We start from the raw sequence: 9,151 nt of genomic DNA on the forward strand, positions 1-9,151 counted from the left end.
AATGGGACACAGCACACGGTCATCAGAAACAGAGTCAAGACCATGCACCTGCCCCGGACTGATGCATTCTCTCTTTCTCTCTCTGACAGGGTCTCTTGGCTAGCCTGGAACTCCTTTTGGAGACCTAGTCTGGAACTTTTGTGCCTCTTGCCTCCACCTCCCGGTGCTGGGATTACAGGTGTGGGCCACCACATCCAACCTCAGTCTGATTTTTGCGCAGCCTTTCTTTCCTGTGACCAGGGCAGTCTTTCCCAGAGCTGCCCCTCAGTAGCCCTGCACATGAAAGCGGGTGGAGGACACCAGTGGCAGCTCCACAGACGGGCATCTGTCCTGTCTTAGTTAAGATTTTATTGCTGTGGAGAGAGACCGTGACCGCAGCAACTCTTATAAAGGGAAACATTTAACTGGGCTTGGTTTACAGTTCAGAGGTGCAGTCCATGATCATCATGGCAGGAAGCATCAGCACGCAGGCAGACACGGTGCTGGAGAGGTAGCTGAGAGTTCTACATCTGGATCCACAGGCAGCAGGAAGAGCCTGAGACACACTGGCTGGGCTTGAGCATCTGAGACTGTAAAGCCTGCCCCTGCCCCCCCCCCCCCCCGCCATGACACTTCCTCAACAACTGCCACACCTACTCCAACAAGGCCACACCTCCCGATAGTGCCAGTCTCTGAGTCTGTGGGGTCATTTTCATTCAGACTATCACAGCATCTCCCTAGCAAACACTCCCCAACACACACACACACACACACACACACACACACACACACACACTCACACTCACACACACTCTCACACACTCACACTCACACACACACACTCACTCACACACACACTCACACACTCACACACACACACTCACACTCACACTCACTCATTGGACCAGTTTCTCTCCTAAACAGCCTGGATGCCATTTCTTGTTCTTCCTGGCTACTTGCTCTGCATAGAAATCCAAGTCTGGTCCCACGACCCCCACCCCCATTTCCCAGACTTAGGTCCTCTTGGAATGGACCCAGGAAAAAGACTGGTGTGGCGCACGATTGTAATCCCAGCACTCCAGAGACCGAAGCAGAAGGATCGCTGAGTGTAAAGGCCAGCCAGGGCTACAGAATGAGACCCTGTCTGGAAATAAATATTAGAATAGCACCAGGAAACCTAGAGTTAAGGCCTCCAACCTACTGTGGTAGCCTGGTCCCAACCACCATGGTGAGCAACTCCATACTGACACTGTTTGGGAGGACACCCTTTAAGCCCATTTCTGTACCCCCTTCTTGGAGCTTAGAAATCTCCCTTCCCCCACCTCTGTGGAGCCCACCCCTTGTGCCCCTTTCCCAGGAGAGCCGCTTGGTAGGGCAGAGGCTGGAGCGGGGGCAAGACAGTGCCCCCTGGTGGCCACGGCTGCGCCAAGCCGGAGTCGCCTGAGGGCTGGCTTTGCAAAAAGCTCCGCTCTCAAGGAGTGGGAGGGAGCCAGACAACGTTTTTGGAAAAAACAACTGTTGTCGGAGCCAGGAGGAACGTCATCCCTCAAGCCCTGGCTCAGCGGCTTGCTCCTCTGTGACTCCCCCAGGTCAGATCTGGCGATTCTGTTGGACTTCTTATAACAGCGTGTCAACCTGAGCCTGCCAAATCAGGCGGGGACGCCTCTGCCTGTGTCCCCCACACCCATCCCCACTTTCTTGTCCGCACCTACCGCTCCACCTTGTGATCTTTCTCATCCCTTCATCCCACCTTACCCTCTGTCTTCACCCCATCCTGTCTGTGGGTACCATTCCACCCCAGACTTTTTTGCCTGCTCCCCATCCAACCCCTCAACCTGCACCCCATCCTGCTCCCAGCTCTCTGCCTGCTTCCCTACACTCTATGCTCTTATCCCACCCCTGGCGGTCTCCCTTATCCAGAACCCACCACCCTAATTCCCCCACCCCCAAGACTCGACTCTGCCGCAGAGTAGTAGATTTTATTTTGTTCCTCAGCTTTATTAAGATATAATGAACTGGGGGGTGGGGGTGAAGACAACCAGCGGTTAAGAGCACTGGCTGCTCTTTCAGAGGTCCCGGGTTCAAAACCTAGCCCCCGCGTGGCGCCTGTAACCCCAGTTCCAGACGATCCGACGCCCTCTGCTGGTCTCTTCGGGCACTGTACATTTATGGTGCACAGACATACAGAGGCAAAACGCCCACACACATAAAATAAAAATAAATACATCTAAAACAAGATACAACCTACTTATAAAATTTTCGACGACCTAATGATCCGAGGTGACTTTACAGTTGAGCATCCATCACCACGATTCTCTCTTAGACCATTAAGGTCTTTCTAAAAAGATCTCATTAGCCATAGTCATTCCTCACCCCCCACCCCCCCCAACCACCGATGTTTGTCACATCTTCGTCCCTCTCCCACACACCCCCAGTGGGGGAAATACTTCTTTTGCATGCTAAGGTTTTGCAGTAGCACATACAGAACATACCCTCAGGGAACGCAGAAGTCTAGTTGGGAGCCTGGCTAGCTAGCAAAGAGCACTTGCTACGTAAGTCCTATGCCCCAAATTTGAGTGCCAGAATCAAGCCCTGAGGACAGCCCTCTGACCTCCACATGTGTGCCATGGCACACACATGTACACAGTGCGATAATTTTTTAAAGTCACATTGAGACAACGAATGGGAAAAATATGTCCATTCACTCCCTCATTATTCATTTGAAAATGATTTTGGGCTGGTGAGATGGCTCAGAGTAAGGTCATGCCGCCAACCTTGACAAAATCCTATTCCCTTCCCACAATCCATATGGTGGAAAAAGAGAAGATTTCCAAAACTTGTTCTCTAACCTCCACACATGCACTGTGATGTGCTCTGTCTCTCACACACACAGACATACACACTCCTACACTCACACTCACACACACACACTCTCTCCCTCACACACACAGAGGTGGAAATACCACCGAAAGGTTTTCTTTTTTAAATGTATTTACTTTTGTTTTATGTGCATTGATGTTTTCCCATGGGTGTCAGGTCCCTTGGAACTGGAGTTACACAGTTATGAGCTGCTAAGTGGGAGCTGGGAATTGAACCCCAGTCCTCTGGGAGAGCAGTCAGTGCTCTTAACCACTGAGCCATCTCTCCAGCCCCCATGGAAAGGTTTTCAACAGAAGGGTGGCAGCACTTGACATTTATTTATTTACAAACAGAGTCGCCCGTGTTCTGCTCTGACTTCTTCGCTATGAGGAGGGAGGGTGGGTGGCATGGTGGTCCGCGAGAGTGATGTGGCAGGCACTGGGGTGACAGATAGTTAGACCAGGCTGGGAGCTCTGCTGGGAGAAGAGGAGGATCTAAACTGGATCAGGAACTAAGATACATCAGACAGAACACGGTCGTGGAGCCATGGGTGATGAGATTGCAGCGTTCAGTAAGTGGCCTGGGTATGATAAAGGGACTGTTTATGTAGGAGAATGTCCTCACTCCTGGGTAATGTCTGTTGAAATCCTTGGGATCGAAGTTCACAAGATGATGCAAGCAATTCCCATCACCCCATCCCCCAGACAGGGTTTCTCTGTGTAGCTCTGGAGCCTGTTCTGGAACTCACTCTGTAGCCCAGGCTGGCCTCGAACTCACAGAGATTAGCTTGCCTCTGCCTCCCGAGTGCTGGGATTAAAGGTGTGTGCCATTACTGTCCAGCATTGCAAGCAATTCTTAAAATGGATATCTGTCTGTCTGTCTGTCTGTCTGTCTTTCTATCGATTTATCTTTATCTATCTGTCTAGCTTTCTATCTATCTATATCTATCTATCTATCTATATCTATCTGTCTATCTATCTCTCTCTATCTCTCTCTATCTATCTATCTCTATCTCTATCTCTATCTATATATACCTACATATCAGAGGTGAGGAGAGAAAGAGAAAGAGAAGAGAAAGAGATTGTTTTTTGGAACTACTCAAAGATTGTATTATGTAGCAGCTTAAATCCAAAAGCCCACATAGATGTCTGTCTTCTTGTTTTTAGACAGGCTCTTGTGTAGCTGAGGCTGACCTCCAACTCTTTTTGACCCTTCTGCCCCTAGCTCCTGAGGGACAGGCTTGCAGGCATGCACCACCACACCCCACTAGATGTCTCTAGATAAGTATAAATACAGAAGGAGAAGGCACGGGAGAGGGAGACACAGCTAGTTACTAGGAAGTTATGGGTCCACGGCTGGGGGTGTGACTCAGTGGTACACTGCTTGTCTAGAATCTACAGTGAGGGTGTGAGGGTTGGGGGCATGGCTCCACAGCGGGGTACACACCTGTAACTCCAACTCCAAGGGGGGAAGAGACAGAGACTTAAGGTTGTAGCTTTCCAGACTAGCCAGAAAAACATCAACCCCGGGTTCAGAGAAAGAGACCCTGCCTCTAAGAAATAGGTACAGAGTAATTAAGGTCACCCAACACCCTCTTCTGGCCTTGGCAGTGTGCACAGGCTCAGGCACCAGTACACATGTGTTCAAACACACACACACACACACACACACACACACACACACACACACACCTTGAAAAGACATTCTCCATATAGGCATTGAGTGTACAGCTCAGTAGTAGAGTAACTGCCTAGTCCTGGGGTCCATCCCAAGCACTGTTAAAAAAAAAATAATAGATCAAGAAAAGTAATAAATCGAGTTGGGGATTTAGCTCAGTGGTAGAGTGCTTGCCTAGCAAGCTCAAGGCCCTGGGTTCGATCCTCAGCTCAAATAATAATAATAATAATAATAATAATAATAATAATAATAACAATAAATCAAAAACAGAGCCTGCCATGGTGGTGAACACACGTAGTCCCAGCATTTGGAAGGTAGAGGTGGAAAGACAGGTATTCAAGGTGAGATACACAGCTGAGTTCACGGTCAGCCAGGACAATGTGAGAGTCAGTCTTGGTGAGAAGTGAGGGGCTGACACAGACAAGAATAGTGAAGGAGGCCAGGCAGTGGTGCACGCCTTTAATCCCAGCACTCGGAGGCAGAGACAGGCTGATCTCTGTGAGTTCGAGGCCAGCCTGGTCTACAGAGTGAGTTCCAGGACAGCCAGGGCTACACAAAGAAGCCCTGTCTCAAAATCCATGCCCCATCCCCCCAAAAAAAGAATAGTTTGGGAGATAGGCTTGAAGCTTAAGAAAGACTCACTGGGTGTCCTGTCAGAGGCTAGTCAAGAGAAGCCTTGCAGGAGGCCTGACCCAGGAAGACAGCGAGTTCAAGGCTAACCTGGGATTCGGACAGAGCTCCAAGCTACCCTAAGCTCAAAAGCATGGCCCTGTCTCAAGAAAAACGCAGAACAAGGGGAAATGACAGCAAAATAACAAAAGTTTTAGCAAAACAAAAGAAAAAGAAAAACAAGGCAGAACACACACACACACACACACACACACACACACACACACACACAATACCACAGTAAAGGAGGGTGAACACAGAATGAAGTAATCCTAACAGAGAAAACTGAAAAAAGGCTCGGGCTGGACAGCAGGCCCTGCCTGGCCTCCAGCAGTGGGCTCATGAGGGCTGAAGATCCAAGCAGAGGCCTGGACCAGACGGCACGGGGCATGCCAGAGACACGTTTATGGGAAAACAGGTGGATGGACAAGGTCCCTTTCTGGGTATGTCTGTTCAGAGTGGCTCCACCATGTCACTGAAGGCCCCAGCATGCTGAGAGTGGGGGCCAGCAGCATGCACTTCTACCAGACAGGCTAGATGAGGGTATGGGCATGTATCCTCCTCATCCCACCCCTTCCTCCCCTCCCCCCTTCCCTTCTTTCCAACCTTTCTTCCTTTTCTGAGACAGGGTCTCATACAACTCAGGCTGGTCTGAAATAGGCAGCAACCGCACACAGGAAACCTTGTCTCGAAAAACAAACAAACAAACAGATCAATGAAAATAGAACCCAGCTCTAGGCCACAGGAGATGTGGACTCCAGGCTGGTTCTCTGGCTTGGGGCTTGTACTTGTTTTTGTTTTTTGAGACAGGGTTTCTCTGTGTAGCCCTGGCTGTCTTGGAACTTTGTAGCCCAGGCTGGCCTCGAACTCACAGAGATCCTCCTGGCTCTGCCTCCCTCGTGCTGGGATTACAGGCGTGCGCCGCCACCATCTGTCTTGTGCCTTGTACTTTCTGAGTCTCAGTTCTCTTATCTGTAAGGAGAAAAAAGATGAGCTTGGCTTTGTGTGCGCCTACAACCCCGAGAGATGGGAAGGGCCTCCAGGAAGCTCTCAGTCAGGTAGCCATCCTCCTGCCCTCCGTTTACGCCCGAGTTGAGGCTGAATCATCAGCTGGTCCAGGAGTCTAGGGCTGCATTCACCAACCAGCCCTATCTCTCTCCTCTTCCCTGCCAACTGATGGAAGGCCAGGCAGGTACTCGAACTTGCTGTGTAGTGAGGATGACCTTGAAACTCCTCCTCTTGCTTCTACACTCTCCTCACCGGAATTACAGGTACGAGCTACCACACCTGGCCTAGTTTAGGTTTTGTTGGGGGATTCTTTTAATTTTTGATGAGTATGGTATTTTGCCTGCATGTGTGTCTGTGTACCATGTGTGTGCAGTGTCCTCAGAGGCCAGAAGATGGCGTCAGGTCCTCTGGGACTGGAGCTATAGATGTTTGTGAGCAACCATGTGAGTGCTGGGGGCCTTGGGAAGAGGCTCTGTGCTCTTAACTGCTGGACTATTCCTTGTGGTTTTGAGACAATGTTTTGCTGTCTGGCTCAGGTTGGCTTGGATTCATTATTTAGGCCAAGCTGACCTCAAACTTTCAAGACCTCCCTCAGCTTTAGTGCTGACGCTGAAGGTCTGTGCCACTACACACTGCCCTTTTTAGGTGTTTTACTTGTGGCTATGCCCGCTGTGCCTGCCCTGCCCTCCATTGCAAACCCAAGTTCTCTGAGATACATTCCTATCCAGCTACAGAGTGAGGACTTTTTTCCTAAGCTTGGCCACATCTTCCAATATCTCCAAGGGTAACCCAGGGTTTGCCAAGTACCTCCCTTTCTTACAGGACAAAATTATTTCCTGTAATAACCGGGAAATGAAAAGTACTTATCGCCAAGAAAGAAATGAAGACAGAACATTTTTATTTCTTGGACCTTATATACATGAAGTCCTGGCAGGTAGCAAAAGACTTCCATTCTTTTATTTTTAAGTGTGTGTGTGTGTGTGTGTGTGTGTGTGTGTGCGCGCGCGCGCCCCCACACAGGCACATGCATGCACACACATGCACCCTCCTCAGAGCAAGTGTGAGTTTAGGGCACAACTTGGAAGAACCAGTTCTCTCCCTCCACTGTGTGAGTCCAGGGCAGCAAAATCATCAGGTAACTCACGGAACCACCTCACTGGTGCAAAATGACTTAAAGTAAACATCACAGTACAAAAGAGAAGCACTGATGTCTGTTCGGAGTTTCTTGAAAATTCACAATTTAAGTTGGGTCTTTTGGATACAGGTTGATAAAACAAAACTTCACGTAAATAAAGTGTGAGGGTCCCCCTGATCTCCATTGTGGAGAAAAGAGAGGGAGAGGGAGATGTAGTGGGAAAACTCAGACTCCAGCCTATAAAGCACCCCTCCTATAACGAGAATGAGTGTCTGGCCCCGAAAGGAAGTCCCAGCCTCTGGGCACTGCCCAAGTTCTCCCATTGCCTGAGTTCACCCACCCACCATTCTGACCTCCGGGGAGCTGTCTGGAAATGCATTGGGATAAATGCTGAGCAACCTGGGGACAGGCCAGCAAGGCCCTTTGTAATGGGAGTTTGGAGGCTGGGGCCTGGAATGGTCCACACTGGTGGGAGCCCAGAGGTATAGTAAAATAACAAATTGCAAATTAGCAGCTAGATCAGCATCCACCAACTAAACACTCCTTGTGTCCCTGCTTCCACACCAGAAAACCATTTCCAGCCCCCAAGTGGTCCCTCCAGGACACTTCCAGTCCACTCCCCTTCCTCCAAGGTCACGGTCACTCTGACTTCTTCTTTCGTTATTACATTTATTGCTTCATAATAAATGTGTGTGTGTGTGTGTGTGTGTGTGTGTGTGTGTGTGTGTGTGTGTGTGTCGGGGGGGGGGGGGGTTTGCATGTCAGAACACATGAAATCACTTCTTTCTGTCCACCTTGTTAGTCTCAAGATCAAACTCAGGACCTCAGGCGTGGTGACAAGTGTCTTCTTTTGCTGCCCTTCACTCTGACCTCTGACAGCATAGATTGGTTGCATCTGTTTTGAATTTTATATTCACAGAATCAGGAAGTATGCCCTCCTTACTGGCTTTTCCCCTCTCAACACTGAAAACACACATCCTGGTTGTTGCCTGTGCTGTGGGTTGTTTTCAACCTTGGCGTGGGGTTCAGCCCCACCCTGGGGGGGTGCAGAGCTGTACTCATTTACTTCTCCCGGCTTATGGCCCCTTTGGCTCTGACCCTGGGTGAGATGGAGCCATGGGGAGGTTCCTAACAGCGAGGATTTGATCCAACTTGGATGACCATTGGTGAATATCTTTTAGCCCCATGGAGGGAGTATTTTCTTTCTTGATGTAGTCTCATATAGCTTAGGCTGGTCTCAAACTTGATATATACTAAGAATGTAGCCAAGGATGAGCTGTGGTGGCTCATACTGATCTCCCCTTCTCTGCCTCCCAAGAGCTAGGATTACAGGTATGTGCCTCTATGTGTATCATAGACCATACATATTCGTTTATGTATATCTGCCAGATACTTTGTTCACATCCTGGCTTCCCTCTCTTATTGTCAACTTCTTTGCTAAGCACTTTTATTTTTATTTATGTGTATTGTGTGCCTGTGTCTTCCACATGTGTGCAGCTACCCAAAGAAGCCAGAAGAAGGTGTCAGATCTCCTGGAGTTAGGGTAACAGGTAGTTGTGAACCACCTGATGTGAGTGGTGGGAACCTAACTCAGGTCCTCTGGAAGAGCTGGATGTCGGTTGGTTTTTTCTTTGTTTGTTTTGTGGTTGTTGTTGTCTTTAATTAACTTGACACAAACTAGGGCCATTTGGGAAAATGGATTCTTAATTGAGAAGATATCTCTATTAAACTGGCCTGCACTCAAGTCTGTGGTACATTGCTTGGATTAATGATTGATGTGGGAGGGACCAGCCCATAGTGGGTGGTGCTATCCCTGAGTAGGTA

This window comes from Onychomys torridus, chromosome 1, assembly GCF_903995425.1.
Source record: "Onychomys torridus chromosome 1, mOncTor1.1, whole genome shotgun sequence".
NCBI classification, from domain to species: Eukaryota; Metazoa; Chordata; class Mammalia; order Rodentia; family Cricetidae; genus Onychomys; species Onychomys torridus.